The sequence below is a fragment of the Mastigoproctus giganteus genome, chromosome 4 (genome assembly GCF_048544385.1).
Source record: "Mastigoproctus giganteus isolate SK-2022 chromosome 4, ASM4854438v1, whole genome shotgun sequence".
Lineage (NCBI taxonomy): Eukaryota > Metazoa > Arthropoda > Arachnida > Uropygi > Thelyphonidae > Mastigoproctus > Mastigoproctus giganteus.
The window spans coordinates 22,122,599-22,139,717 of record NC_143578.1 but is presented as its reverse complement, the minus strand read 5'-3'; positions in this window follow the sequence as shown (position 1 = coordinate 22,139,717).

Sequence of the window (17,119 nt, the reverse complement as noted above, 5' to 3'; positions counted from 1 at the left end):
CTTTTGATTTTATGTTTTTCTTATTCAATAGCATAATACCTCCTCCCTTCTATCCTGTCCATCGTTTCTGTACACATAGTACTCCCCAATTCTGCATTCTTTATATCTGTGTGACACCACGTCTCTGATATTCCAACAATATCTGCCTTTGATGTCTATTCTTATTCTTAGTTACCTTAACACATCCCATGTACCCACCTGTTTCACGATGAGAAGGATCACACTCCATCGTACTCTAATCTGCTGCGTATTCTAATGGAAGTAGTGCAAGAATCGCCTTCACCTCTTCCTGCAGCTACTTTTAACCTTTTAGTCTGTGAATCCCCCCAAGCCAACAGTTTTCCGACCCACCGAACACTGCCTCGATAGCCTCAGCAAATATTCTTGCGCCCTTTCTATTTAAGTGTATCCCGTCCCTGTAGAAGCAGTCTCTCCTGTTAACAAGCACAGACCACGCTGAAAAAAAATTCTACCCCTTGAGCTTTGCACATTCCCTCCAGGGCCGAATTGGTTGAAAAGGATCTGATCATGTACTTCCTCCTATCATGTCTGGGCAGAAATGCAGACACTTTCAAATTTGAAAGTGTCTTCAAATCACGACTCTTTTGCAACATTGACCTGTACTTGCTAAGTATCTGCAGATCTCCTACTCTTAATGTCATTGGTGCCAACGTGTACAACAATATCACCCTTTGTGCCCTTCAAAATGATATATGCTTTACAACGTCATCAACTTTTGCCACTGGCAGACATACCCTAGTCCTATTGCATCTATCCTTTTGGCACAATATATTCCCCTTCTCTCTGACCATAGAATCACCAATAATAACTAGTTCCCTTGACACCAGCGCATTCTGCCTTGGAGATTGCCATTGTATTGCCTGATGCCCAGGGTGAATTCTGACGTTGAGTTAGGCAGCTGTGAGCTTGACGGGCCTGTCATATTAATTTCATCTAGGGCATCTAACCTACACTTCAAGCCCTCATAGACGCCCATTAGAACGCTGAGTTGATACCTAATTTCTAGACACTCTCTGCACCTGGCACACACAAAGACATCCTCCTTGGCTAGATGATGTTCTGTTCCAGAAAGTTCAAAAAACATTTCGCAAGTTGCACATTTTTTAGGCTGTGATGCGTTGGAGAATCACCCCCTCCCTCAGTTTTCTCCTGAGTCACAGCACTCCTGCCACTTTGTGCCTGTTGCTTTGCTGCTCTAGTCTGGGGAATGATATTTCAAAGCTGTTAGCTTTTCATCTGTGGGTGCCTTATTATTATTATTATTATTATTATTATTATTATTATTATTATTATTATTATTATTATTAGCCATATAGTGCAAGGAAGCCTCAGCCTTATTCTGCACCGTCAAAAAAAATTCCCTAGTTACCCTGAGTGAGAGAGAGAGAGAGAGAGAGAGAGAGAGAGAGAGAGAGAGAGAGAGAGAGAGAATTAGAAGCAGAATGATGATATCCAGCACAGGATCCTGGATGTGCCAAGCCCATACTCACCAGATGTGAGCGCTTGGGGTGTTTCACTCTACAATCGTAGTTTTTCTTTAAGAGTTGTCTATTATGCCGATATTACACTTGTGTGCAAAACTTAAGGACCAACACTATTTCTAAAGGTTACAACCACAAAATCTTTACTTAAGCTACTCTTTACTGATGAGTGTAGATTCAGTCTCAGCAGCGATTCTGGACTTCAGCTGATTTGGCGAGGGGTTGTCACACAGTATCACCCCGCAAACATCACTGAAAGGGATCGATATGGCGGTCGAGGTATTCTCGTCTGGGAAGGCGTTATCTTGGATGGATGTACACAACTCCAGATACTGGAAGGCGGTACTGTAACCTGTGAACGTCACTGTACTGAGGTAATCCTTCCCCATGTGCGTCTGTTCCGAGGTGCCTTTGGCACCGAGTTCGTGTTTATGGATGATAACGCCACACTCCATCGCACTGCAGCTGTTGATATGCTTTTGGAAAGTGAGTACATTGTGCGTATGGATTGGCCTGCCCGTTTTACGATCTAATTCCCATCGAAGAAATATGGGACGCTCTGGGAAACGCCTAGCGGCACGTCCACACCCACCAGAAAATGTTCACCACCTGAACATGGCGCTGACAGTGTAATGGACGATGTTGCCGCAAGAACTTATCAACAACATTGTTCTAGGCAGGGACAGGCAGTGCAAAGCCTGGATAGACATTAGGGGTGGCCATATCTCGTACTGAGGATCATCTCTTCCCTTTGTTCCATCTTTGGCAGTGATGCATCTGTATCATGGCAGCCAGTATTATGTTGCCATTTTTGAATAAAGTTCCTCTGTACCGTTTTGTTTCCATTGTTGTTTCCATCATCATTTCTGTACCTCATGAGTTCCTTTGGAATGCTTTTCCCATATCCAGGCCACTCCTATGAGAAGCTACAGGTGAAAATATGACTGGTCCTTAAATTTTGCACACCAGTGTATATTGATATAGAATCTTAATATATTATGTCTTGTTGCATTTAGTTTATTTAAATAAATACGTTACATGTGGAAATCGAGAATGGTGCCCCGTTGTCGTGTTAGATAAACATAGCTCGTGAACATGCATAAAGAGAAGTTTGTTTGCCACAGTAAAACAAGCTTCTGTATTTGATACGTATTACACGTAACCCGCCATTGGCGGAATAAATATCATTAGGAGTAAAATTATTTTAATCTACAGAAAGATATTTTATTTTATTCTCCTTTCTTTCATAACTAGCACGAAAGGTTGTTGTTTTTTGTTTTTGTTGTTGTTTTTCTCTTTCACTCTCTCTTCTTTCTTTTTTTGTTGTTTTTCTCTTTCTCCTTTCTTTTCCTTTGGAATGGCCAGAGGATCCTGGCCTGCCTTCCCATGGTGTGGACGAGTATCCAGATTCATCTGTCCAGGTGACTGATGTTTCTAGGTAGCCAAGAGGCCAAAACAGAACAACAGAATACACGCAAACCTATGCCAACATATTTCTGGTCCTTTTACAGTTGACTGGGAGGCAGTAACCACAGAGTTACGTATCAACTGTGTGGTACTACCCTGACAGTGTAAGGGGATGAAAAGGACCTGGGGGTAATTGTGCAGGCAGATATGAAGTTTTCTGAGCAGTGCAGACGGCCTGCAAGAGTAGCTCATGGGGTCTTGTCAATGATATACAGGAATTTTTCTAGCAGGGATAAGGAGGTGATTATTCCCTTGTATAAGGCAATGGTCACGCCACACTTTGAGTACTGTATACAGGTCTGGAGGCCTCATTTTAGGAAGGATGTAGAGCTGCTGGAACGAGTACAGAGAAAGGCAACAAGATTAATGAATGGAACAAAGGGGTGCTCTTACGAAGAAAGGCTTAAGTTTTGCAAATTACAGTGTCTGGAGACTAGGCACCGGCAAAGTGATCTGATTGATATGTATAAAGCCTTGAATGGTTTGAGTTAGCTCAATGCTGATGAGATTCTTCCTCTTACTCAGAATAATCGACTGAGAGGCAATAAATTCAAATTGAGGAAAGACAGTTGTAGGATAGATGTGCGGAAGTTTGCCTTTAGCCAGCAGGTGGTTGATTGCTGGAACAAACTTCCATCTGTCGTTGTAGAAGTTGATAGTTTAAACAGATTCAATGCAGAACTAGACAAACATTTGAAGCGAGTGGATGGGTGAAAAGAGAAGTGTGTGTGTGTGTGTGTGTGTGTGTGTGTGTGTGTGTGTGTGTGTGTGTGTGTGTGTGTGTGTGTGTGTGTGTGTGTGTGTGTGTGTGTGTGTGTGTGTGTGTGTGTGTGTGTGTGTGTGTGTGTGTGTGTGTGTGTGTGTGTGTGTGTGTGTGTGTGTGTGTGTGTGTGTGTGTGTGTGTGTGTGTGTGTGTGTGTTAAATAGCCATACATTACTTTTGCTAGTCACTACATGTGTGAAGTAGGCCATGTTGAAAGTTGTTTTGTCTAATTCTATTTTTAGGAAAGCAGTAATTGAGTTTCCATCTCACTCCCATAGTTTCGGTCAATCCACTGCATGAAGCGACACTCGATTAGGATCAGTTAAGTGGCGCGTTAATATAACTCAGGTATACAGCGGCAAAATCTGTGAGTACTAGTGAATAAATCGGAATCAGGAAGGTACTCTTGAGTGAAATTCGAGCTGATTACTGCGAGTTGACTCTTGTCAGGAAATGGATAGAGGTGAATAGACTTTGAATGAAGAGAATACCTTGGTATAACCCGGAAATACCACTGCATATCAATTAATAATTTGCTCCTTTCTGTCGATAGATTTCTAAAATAAAACGTGTCTAATTACGAGGACAGTTGATCCTAGATTTGCTTTTCCCTACAGAAATAGCCTGCTAACCATCCAAAGAGAGGGCCATCGAAAAGGGAAGAGGGACATTTATATATTGGGAATAAGGGAAAAACGAGGAGTTGGTTGGTTGGTAAGCTAACTTGTGTAAGCATATCCTCAATGGCCGATGTTGGAGAGAACGTAGTGCCTTGCCTGTCGCAATGGAGTTTTTTTGGGTAAGTTCGCCTTTTAGTTTAACGACCGGTTATCTGGAATTATTAAACAGCCACATCTACTATATCCCCTGCTTAATACAGTATACCAACATCCCTCCTTCCAGATACATATACTGAACAATGTCCACTTCACAACGGATTACTGTCAGAAAATATTTCCTGTTTGTACTGACTAGCTGCAGTTATGCTTTCAGCCATAATAAGGTTAAATGACAGGTCAGCCTTACCAATTGTCCGCATCTTCGTATTTACACTAGAAACCTGCCTATGTTGAGATCCAAAGAAAAAACTAATTGTTTACTGAAATTCGCACGAAGAACACAGACGTTTCGGATAAATATAATACATCATGATATCTCTACTTGTACAAGACATTATTAATAAGTGCTAACCTGCTGTTGTGTAATGTTTGCGCATGTATAATAAACCATGTTTTGTTTGCTTAACTACGCCTCTTGACCATTCTCTCTTTACAGACTGTTCTCAGCACTCATATAAGTTGTTTAAAAGTACCATTAATTTCGGTCACTCTGGGGGCCCCCTTATCTAAGAGGTACCTCTGGGTGAAAAAACAAAACGCCTCTTGATGTTGCAGTTTGCTCTTTACCTCCCAGAGTAAATCTAAGAACACAAGATTTTGTCTTGAATGAACTGCTAGACGCTCATATAAATCCCAGTCTTTCTGGTTCCTCATTTTAGTGTTGGAAGCCTGCCTGGGAATCTCGTTATTCATGTTAAATACTGTCCAGCAGGCGCCCTACACTATAACAGAAACGACTTCGGAACATTATTTTTCTTGCATCATGTGCCCTTTCTAATGCTAATGCTAATTCTGTTTTTCACAGAAACACGAGGCGGAGTTGTACATACGTACCAGGTATCGCCCTATACACAGAGCCGGACGAAGGTATTTCTACGCCCCGGACAGAAAGATTTTCGGCGCCCTTTACTAAGGATATAGTTAATTTTTTTCCTCATTGTTCTTATTTTTGGCGCCCCTTAAAGAATTACCCCCAGGGCAATGGCCCTGCTAGTTCGTGCCTTAATCAGGCACTGCCTATATACTATATATATACACATGTCCACATTTCAACTAGTCGGTTTCACGCATAGATAGCAAAGATTTCTCCCGGAACCCGAGGTTTTTCGTCCAGCAAATCAGGCAAATCGACCAGAGAACACACGCAATTTACAAACAAAATAAACATGGATAGTTGAAATTACATTTCCAGATGACCCTAATAAAATAGTTTCGTTTGTTTTTTTTTTTTTTCATTTCAGATTGTGCAAGTTTTAGTTTTAGTTAGCATTAGCATTAGCATTAGCATTAGTAGAGGCATTTGATGCAAGAAAGCAAGCTCATGCAGAATCAGCAAAAAAAAAAAAACCACTTCCACTTCATCCCTCTGTTCGTTCAAAATACCTGTCCTATGCTAACATTATGCTATCAACTTCCCGACAAGGGATGAAAGTCTGTTCCACCAACCAACCACCCGCTGGCTAAAGGCAAATTTCCGCACGTCTGTCTTGTCTCAGTTTGAATTTATGCCCTCTCAGGTGATTATTCTGAGCGAGAGGAAGAATCCCATCAGCATTGAGCATCCTCAAACCATTCAAGGCTTTATACACCTCTATCAGATCACCTCGCTGGTGCCTAGTCTCCAGACACTGTAATTTGCAAAACTTAAGCCTTTCTTCGTAAGAGCACCCCTTTGTTCCATTCATTAATCTTGTTGCCCTTCTCTGTACTCGTTCCAGCAGCTCTACATCCTTCTTGAAATGAGGCCTCCAGACCTGTATACATTACTCTAGGTGTGGCCTGACCATTGCCTTATACAAGGGAATAATCACTTTCTTATCCCTGCTAGAAAAATTCCTATATATCATTGACAATACACCATGAGCTACTCTTGCAGCCCGTCTGCACTGCTCAGAGAACTTCATATCTGCCTGCACAACCACACCCAGGTCCCTTTCATTCTCTACCACTGTCAGTGTAGTACCACAGAGTTGATACGTTGCTCTGGGGTTAGTTTCCCATGTGTAGTACTTTACATTTGTCAATGTTAAACTTCATTTGCCACCTCTCAGCCCATCTGCTCAATTTTTCCAGATCCTGTTGCAACATCATAGTGTCAGTAGTGTCCTTAACAACCCTGCCTACCTTTGTATCGTCTGCAAACTTCGACATTAAGCTTGATATACCCTCATCAATATCATTTATGAATACAGAAAACAATAATGGACCCAACACTGAGCCCCGAGGGACTCCACTAATAATATTAGTCCACGACGAGCAGTGTCCATTGATTACCACTCTCTGTCTTCTCCCCCTCAGCCACCCCTTTTTGCCTCCAATGCCACACTGCTCCAATGCCACACTGCTCCAATGCCACACTGCTCCAATGCCACACTGCTCCACACTGCTCCAATGCCACACTCCTCCAATTTGTGCAGCAGTCTTCCATGTGCAACAGTATCAAAAGCCTTTCTAAGATACAAGTATATAATATCAAAGTTATTCCCTGCATCCAGTTCCTTTGTGACTGCATCATAGTATCCAATCAAATTGGGTAGGCATGACTTCCCCTTAACAAAACCATGCTGTGTCCGAGCTATAGCTGAAGTCTTGTCTAAATGATCCTGCAGTGCTTCTTTAACTAGTGCCTCCATTAATTTTCCTGGAACAGAAGTTAAACTCACAGGTCTGTAATTACTTGTGTCAGCCTTTGATCCTCCTTTGTGAATTGGGGTGACATTTGCACATCTCCAGTCTGTGGGTACCTCCCCTGAGTCCAAGGAAGCTCTCATAATTATGGCTAAGGGTTTGCTTACTTCCTTCGCTGCCTCCTTTAATATAACTGGATAGATCCCATCCGCCCCGGGTGCCTTTCTTTTGTTTATCTTCAACAATTTCTCCTCCACTTTACTCTCAGTTATTACAAGATTCTCTAGCTTATTGCTAGAGTTGAATACACCTCTGGCTTTCCCCTCGCTAAATAACTCCTCATGTGTGAATGTCGATGCAAAATATTCATTTAGTTTGTTAGCTACCTGAGCAGGATCATCAACAGTTGACCCATCGATATCAAGTGGACCAATCTGATTCATCCCATTCCTTCTAGAGTTTACATAAGTAAAGAACTCTTTGCTGTTTTTATTTGCATCCCTTGCCAAAGATTTCTCGTAATCTGCCTTCGCCTGCCTAACCTCCTTTGTAACTTGGTTACAGATCAACTTGTATCTATCATAGGCTTCTGTGTCATGTGTTAATTTTTATGTATCCTATGCATGTTTCTTCTCTGCCATATGCCTCATCAGTTCATCTGACATCCATTTGACATAGTTGTCAAGCATACACATCTCACTGATGTTCTGGAGTTTCCGCTTCTGATGAAAAATGTTGATTCTGGTTTTTCCTTTTTGTAGACCCTAAAGTTGCAAAGAAACACAATGTTTCCTCATTTTTCAGATTTCCTTTCTTTTCCAATTATTCTTTTTCTGTATACGTCCTCGCCAGAAGCACAGTTGATATCACCACCGTTCTCTACAAGCCAGGTGGAAAAGACCTGGATTCGAGTCCCATGAATGACGTGTGGAATTTTTATAGCCCCTTTTTACAACGTGGCTGAGTCAATTAATCTCGAGGGTACAACGGGTTTTCTCCAGGAATCTTGAGTTGTTGTTCTTCTTGGGTTTTTAGGATCAACGACGACTAAGGCCCTGTTGCTCCGTATATAATGTCTGTAAATTGCATGTGTTCCGAGGTTCCATTTTTTGCTTTCTGAACGAAAAGTTCGAGGTTCCGGGAGGAAAAAATAATGCTAACCTCGCTGCGACCGATTAACTCAGACACGTTGTGAAAAAGATCCATAAAAATTCCTCCAGTCATCAACAGGATTAGACCTGAGGTCTTTTCACCCGATGTTGAGAGGTTTACGGCGATCCTACCAACTGTGCTACCCACGAGGGCGAAACTTGAGTTTTTCCCTTGTGGATAGCACAGTTGGTTTTACTAACGTCCTCCCCATACCGGCTGAGTTCGAATCTCATCAATGACTCAAGAAATATTTAAGGGTATTTTTCATAAGATGACTGATTAGCCGGTCTCAGTAGAGAGTTGCATGGTTCTTTTCCTCCTGAAAACTCAGGTTATTCGTCCAGCAAACAGGAAGTCGACCACAGAGGGCACCCAATTTTCAAATATAATACATACGGCACAAAATGGTCTAATTCGCTGATGCGCCTAATATCCAACAACAACAGTACAACTCACATAGGACTATTCCATTATATTAGTCGTATGTATTAATAATTCCAGGGAATTATTAATACATACGACTACTGTCTATATGATGATATAGTTTGAAACAAGTTGTCGCGGATTAATTATTTAAACAATTATACAATAGTCTTTGGATATATTATTTGCTAAAAGTTTATATCTCCAGGCACCTTCTGGATGGTAAAATTGGTTCCATCTTGAGTTTTAGGCCATAGTGTATTCACGGAAGTTGAAATTCTGCTGGTACTAAATAGATATAATTGGTATAAACTATTTAAACACGAAGTCTTTGAATCAGATTCCCTTCCCCCTCAAGAACACCACCACTCCAGCAGTAAGGTAGAAATGTTTTTCTGAAACCAACCTTTTCAGAATGGTGGGTCACTATTACATTTTGTTGATATTAGGGTCTCCCGGAAAGTTATTTCATATACCCATGTGTATTGTGTTTGTAAATTACGTGTGTGAGAATGGTGGGTCAAAAAAAAATTCAAATTATTATTTTAGGGCCATCCATAATCTCTTACATATACCCATGTATGTATTATGACTGGAAATTGCGTGTGTTCTCTGGTCGATTGGCCTGTTTTTCTGGGCGAAACTTCTCCCCCAGTTTCTGGGGAGAAAAACCTGAGACCGACTAACTCAGCCACAGAGTGAAAAAGGCCTACTAAAGTTCCTCGGACGGAATTCGAACCCAGTCCTTTTCCATCCGTTGTGGGAAGGAAGGTACCACTGTGCTACCCGCGCAGACAGCACGGTGGGTTAATAAGAACAACAAATAGCCCCCCTCCTAGTTTAGTAATTAATGTTCCTTATGGATGACTCAATGTGTATGGTAACTATACTTCCACGCAGTTCAGTTCGAAGACGCAGTTGCAAACATAATACATTGACGACTTACAGGTTTATTTGTTTAGCAAATAATTAGCAAGAATAATTACGATTTTCAAACTTTATTTCCCTTTCTCGTTATTATCTAACATGTAAAGATGTGAAAAACTTACTTGTATCACTCGTTAAAGAAATAGAGAGATATACATTATCTTACCATTAATATCCAGAGACCCCTCCGCTCATAGTTGGTTCTGTTTTTCTAAGCACGATGTGTGACGCACAACTATAAATATGATTGTAGGATTTCAAGGAGACAATAATACGATTGTAAACGGAAGACAACGATACCACAATCGATGGAGTTAACATATTTCCAGCACAAAATGCTAATAGGGTACCACATAAGCAACCGATCTGCATGTGACATTTCAATGACACTGAAGATCCCTATATCGGTGATTGTACGTGATCTGCAAATGGAAGCAGAATGGTATTGAAAAGTCACGAAACGACCCGAAAAAACTTTCCAAGCAGCCGAAACGTTATAGAAGAGCTATGCAAAGAATTGTCTGCTCGGAAAGCAGCTCACTGATATTGCAGCACACATAAAAACCCTCAGTGAGATAACTGGGACACATGTAGGCAGCAATACTGGTATAGGATGCTGCATGACACGAGTCCATATGGTCATGCAGCCGTTTAAAAGACACCAATAACCACGAATAATGGCAGACACCGTCTAGCTTGGTATAAAGCCGGTAGTTAATTGTTGAAACAAACTTCCATCTGTTGTTGTGGAAATTGATAGCTTAAATAAATTCTAGGCAGAATTAGACAAACATTTGGAATGAATGGATCGGTGAAATGGGAAGGGTTTTTTATTATTTTTTTATTTTGGCTGATGCTGTATAAGCTTGCTTTCTTGCATCATGTGCCTCTGCTAATGCTAAAGCTGTACCTTGGAGTAACGAGTCACGGTACATCCTCTACCAGTGTTATGATCATTCCTGGGTGGTGGATGCTTGAAGAAAGCTACCTACCTGACTATATCGTCACGACGATGAAGTCTGGCAGAGGCGGTGTGATGATCTGGGGTTCTTTTACATGGTTTTGCCAGGGACCATTGATTGTGTTGGGCAAAATCATGAATTTTGAGGTGTACCTAAATACTAAGAAATTTATTCCACATATTAACAAGGTATATCCGAAGTCTTCTTCATGGTTCTTCCCCGGCCTGCACACAACTTTCATGCTAACAGGTCACGGATCCATCAGAGCCAAGCTCTCAAGTCTTGGAATTATTGATGATCACCTCTGCCACTGTGGAGAGCTGGAGAGTTGGAGTCACTTAATGTATGACTGCCCTTTGTATGAGGACCTTCGCTGCATTCTGATTACCAGAATTAATTTCAATCCAAAACTCCAGGAGCATTACTTGTTGGACAGCGACAGAGGGCCTTCTCGCAACACTGCCAGGAGCTCTACACAAGAAGAAGATCCCTACCACTGGAACGAACGTACACCTGGCTAACTCGTCTTGCCCAAATTCAAGCAGGACTTTCAACTTGACTACCATCGATATTTGGACGGGATCCTCAAAAACTATGATATTAAGCCACTCTGCTGACCCAGTGACTAAATGAATGGGAGTCCTGAAACCGCCCCCAAGTCAGACTGCAGTGAACATACATCTCTAATTTTGGCTTAACAAACTTAAAAATCCGAGGAGAGACCCCTACTAGTAACGACCAGACCTGAAAGCTCCGAACTTGTACACATGATGTACAGTCCCAAGTGTGACCACAATCAGGTTTGCTAGACTCTGAAAAAGAAGACAGGATGGAAGACAGGCTGAGCTGTGCTGAAATATCATACCTGTTACCTTCGTCCCAGGTATGACATTTCAGCACAGCTCAGCCTGTCTTCCATTAAGCTTTCCTTCCCATGCTCCCTTGCGTGGTCCTTTTCCTCCACCACCCAGGCGGAGAGTGGTTATCCCTGGTATCCTGTCCCCTCGCTCCACTGTTTTGGGGGACATCTTCAGGTCATCTTCTCTATGGACCCCTTATCTCTGTCTTTTCCCCCAGCCTTCAATCTCCCTCCCCTTCTCTAATTTATAACCAGCGTCCGAACCACCTCTAAATTGCTTGAGCCCTACACCCAAAAACTTAATAACAACATGAAATTGCACAACCAGTACTCCTTTTGACTGATCCCTATCTGTAGCGTTTTTTTTTTTTTTTTTTCCTAGGTCCTAACCACTGAAATCTCAGGAAATTAGGTTGCAGGACCTGCCAGAGTAAATAACTATGATACCGGTGCACCTGGTCTGCCTCCATGGAGCAGAGTGTGGACAACGTTGGGACCCATTATGGACCCAGCGGCTAAATGACCAGAGGAACAACGGTACAAGACACTACACATATACAAAATCCATATAAAACCTCTGGCTTTGACAGTGTTCTGTTTCACACCCACAACGTATACTACGTGGAGATGGGGGAAACCCCTGGTGCCGTTTGACACTAAACACACTCTGCACTCTGTACGTAGACATCCTGGACAATGTGTTACCGACATTGTGGCATTACGTTGGAGAAGGCCCTCTCTTTGAGAAAGTCAAAGAGAGGGCCTTCTCCAACTGGCTCGAGGACAAGTGAGTCGAAAAGTAGGACTGGGCAGTCCAGAGCCTTGAATTCAATTTCATACAGAACTTCCGGAATGAATTGGATTGTCGGCTGTGTGTGAGAAGAGAGTACTCAAAAAACAGAGGTGACTAGGTCGCCGCTTTGAAGGCTGAATTGTTGTAAAAAATAACTGAGGAAATTTACAAAATTCTGGTGGAGAGTTTTCCACGGAGATTAGAGGTACCATAAAGGCTAAAAGTTTCAGCACACGCTATTAGTTTTCCTATAATAACCGTTATTTATAGACATACGGGGGGGCTAGATATTAATGGTAGGGCTGTGTCTGTTGTGTAATATGAGTTCTTACTGTATAGTTATGATGTTTCGAAAAGGTCACAAGTTAGGACTCAATAGGAACGTGTCTGGAATTTATACATAGATAACTTGATGGTAAGCTACTACTTTTTCATTAAAGAGTTAGCTAATTTTGAAAAAATCCGACTGGGCGAGAAAAAAATTGCATTTTTTGATTCTCTTTCGAACTAAAATGTCTGAACCCAGCATTGGATCAATGGATTTGCCAAACTCAGGATTTCTTATCAACGGATTCTAGCCCCCCCCCCCCTTCAAACATCCTGCAGCGCATAACTTTATTTGAAAGAATTTTTCACAGATTTTAAGAATTATTGGGTAAAATATTTCACAATAGCATGCATTGTGCTATGCTGTGATTTCCTATGTTTTGGAGGCAGTATCTTTGTGTTTGCGGATAATGCAGAATATGCAGTGTACAAAAAGCATAAAGGACTAATTTTTTTTTTAATCGGAAGATCACAGATTAGCCTAATCTGTACAGGGCCCAACCTCCCATCTGATGTCGTTGGATGGGTAGTTTGAATAAATTTAAGGAAGCATTAAACAAATTATTAGAAGGGATACAAATGTGAAGTGTTATTTAATTTATTTATTATTATTATTTTTTTGACTGGTGCTTGCTTCCTTGCATCATTTGCCACTAATAATGCTAATAAAAATTTCTGATGTTATTGATGAGATTCAACTTAGGCCTTTTCCAGCAGCTATGGAAGAATGGTGACTATAATCTCTGAGCTATCCACAAGAGCGTTATTTAAGAAGAACAAGATAGTAACAAGCAATACTCTAAAACGCCTAAGTTAGAAATGGCATGGGTTCGAATCTATGCCATTTGTAACTGTCAGTGACGCGGAGTTTTTCACAATGTGGCTGAGTTAGTCGACCTCAGGAGAGGGTAGCATGATTTTTTCTCTCCCGTAAACTGTGGTTTTTCATTAATCAAAAAGCAAATCGACCACATGATTCTGAAGTTACATACCCTTAGGTGTTTTGGTATTTAACACGCTACAGATGCATAAATTTACTACAGCACGCACTATTAATTGAGTAGAAATTATGGCAGAAATATTCAGGGCCATTTTTCTATTAGACACTGTGCCTAGGGAGTATGAAGTTTTAGGGCCTACCATTCTTATCCTGGAGGATCAGAATGAACCGTGAACTTGACCATCTTATTCAGGGTGAGGACCGTTAGATTTGTCAAGCGCCAGAGACTTACCTGGTTGGAACATGTTATGAGAATGCATGCTAGCAGAACAACTAAGAGTATAATGAAATAGAAACCTACTGGTAGGAGGGCGAGAGGAAGACCACAGAAAAGATGGATGGATGACATAGAAGAGGACTTAAAGATCATGAGAATAAGAAGGTGGATAGCTTCTGGGAGGGCTTAATGGTGGAACATCGTTGAGAAGGCGTTATAACGCCAGAAGAAGAAGAACAAGATCTTATACTTCAATAAATGTTCACTGTTTGAAAAGGAATCCCGAAAGAAAAGAAAAAAAAAAAACAAAACTGGTTAAAAATAAGCGGAAAATTAAAAAATACAAATTGACGATTTATTCACTTTTCTTCTTTTTTCTTTTAAACAGCTTTATTTTTATTTATTTATTATTATTTTTTATTTATTTTTCGGTAACTATTTGAAAACAAAATCATGCTGCAATAGCAATTTATGTGATTAAGATGGAAGGGGCAGAAGAAATCCAGTCTAAACGCAAATAAGGTCCTGCTTACGTAATCTAATTTTAGTTTTCTCTTTTCTTTTAGAATTTAATAACCGATTTCAGAGATGGAGGGGAGGGGAGAGAAGAGTAGAGAATAAATGTCTGAATATAATTTAGTCCGCTTCGTTGTGATTTAAATATTTTCATAAGCTACAAATGCACAGAAATTTTGCTTATCTGACACTTCTTCTTACTTAAGTCATTTGCTAATATAATTCTACATCATAATCACTTTTATTAATTTTTGTAAATGTCTAATGTAAATGGCAATACGCACAAATGTACTGAAGTATGCCACTATCAGCAATTCACTTGTGCCAAGTATTTAAGTAATAATTTCATTCCTCACATCATTATACTGGTGGTTGGACGGTAATTATAATTTCCTGAAGCAAATTACTACGTCATTCGAGCATTATTAACATTACTCGACTCGGGGGAAATGTGCTAACAACAAAATAATGGCTGGTTAATTAGTGTACCACGCAGATATAGTTTGTAACTTATTTTTCAAAATTTAGAGTTCGCGAGTCGCTGTGAGAGAAGACATCTGATGAGTGAGCTTCGCTGATTTATTTAATTCTGGATGAACTCTATTCTAATTAATTTAAATTGCAAAAGTAATAATATTAATGAGGAAAAAATCACCAAAATTATTCATAGGCAACTGATTTTTGTAAAGTTTTGTTCTAAATGTATTTATTAAATTCTTCCGACTCTTCAATGAATTTATTTATTAAATTTCTTTGACTGAAAAAAATATTCGTTGAATAATGAATGATTATTAATTATTCATTATTAAAGGAATAATTAATCGCCCGGAACTCAGATTTTTCATCCAGCAAAACAGGCAAAGTTGGTTCTCGGTTAACCCTAATATGATAGTTATTATTATTTATTGTTTAACCCTTGTAAGAATATTGAAAATCTTACAAAAAAAAAAAAAAATCTGATTTTTTTATTTGGAAAATTAGTTCTTTTTGTTTAGATTCTTTCCATTAATGAGATATAGGAATAAAATCTGCAGTTTTGAAATCAAATTTATTCTGGTAGGGGCTGAAAATATTAAAAAAATTTCCTATTGTAAAATTTCCTACATAACACTGGCAGAACCAAATTAGTTGTCCTGGGAATGATAGCGAAACGAAAACAGAACAATTTGCCTTACTTTCGCTAAAACAAGGAACACTGCGGAAGGCACAGCGGGTGGCTTACTACGACAAACTAGTGAAGGTTATTCCGTGACACTTTAGTACAGCCAAATTACCGCAGACAGGAAATCGGTTCGTAAACACACGCACAAGTTCCCAAAAACAGATGCTATAGTCACGGATGTCGTTTCCTTGTGGTTTTAAATTGCCTTAGAGACGAAGTGTTATATGTGTAGGGTAATGTGTTGTTTTGGGAAGTATCCGGCTACTTCAAAGGAACACACTGGATGGCTACAGATCCAACAGGTGGAAAATAGGGAGTATTGTTCACGTGCTACGGGACAGGCTGACCGAGGCTTTTCAACGAATTAAAGGAAAAATAATAAAGAAAGAGGTGATTGGAAGAAACCCACTGTGGGGAGGCGTGGAAAATTCAGGAGTAAGAGATTGTTTTTGGTCGGGAGAGTTGTAGAAGAAGTGCGGAGGAGTTGAAGAGGGAAGAGCGGGTCAGTGTGAGTAAGTTGGGCAGTAAGATGAGTGTTGGGAAGACGAGAGGGAAGCAAGTTAAGATGTAGCAGTTAGTCAGTCCGTCAGCCAGTAGCCGACTCAGTTTTGTGTCAGTAAGGAGACTTCAGAGTTTTCAGAGTTTTTCTTTTGAGTTCACTAAAGCGCCGTAGGCAACCATAATAATAGAGAAAGCTAAACGCCACTAAGTTAGCTTATTGTAGAATAAACAAAATGCCTGATGTCCGGAGGTAATGGAGCTGAAGCAGATGGAATCCGGAGCCGATCAGAAAGGAGAACAAACGTGCTGATCAGATGAGTGAATCATTCTTTAGGAGCAAGGGCACTCGAAACCCAAGTAGCAAACCCGGAAACCCCAGCCGAACTCTCCAAAGATTGAAAGATGAGTTCTAGATGAAGATGATCTGATGGTCACTGCGAGAAGGACAAAGGACATGCCGCAAAACCCATAGATAACAAAGTAAGTGGTTAGTCACATAATTGTTCTCATACACTCTACGAACTGTAGGGACCCCGAAATTAAATAGTAGGACTTTAGAAAGATACCGTACATGAGAATTACTCAGTAGCAAGGATAAGTTAAAATTAGGAAACGTGCTGAAGGAACATTAGCCAGGACAAGCTAATAGTTAACATTTAGAAATTTTGGATGGGAAATAGAAGACAGTGATACCTTTTAATAATCTTTATGATAGATAAATTGAATGTAGTATTGACTTATGTAAGAGTTAATAGAAAGAGGATTGTTATTTTGTTAATTAACGGTTTTAACAGATATTTATTTAAAGTATACCCAGTAAAATAAAATAAAATAAAATATTTCCAGAAGCTTTCGGAACTCGTGTCCCTTTCTCAAGTTGAGAAAGGGACACGAGTTCCGAAAGCTTCTGGAAATATTTTATTTTATTTTATTTTACTGGGTATACTTTAAATAAATATCTGTTAAACTATGGACCCCAGTACTCCAGGCCCATTTGTCACTAATTAACGGTTTTAATTGATGCATGATCAATACCTGAAGCGAATTATAGAAAGGGATCGATTTTGTTATTGATGTTTTA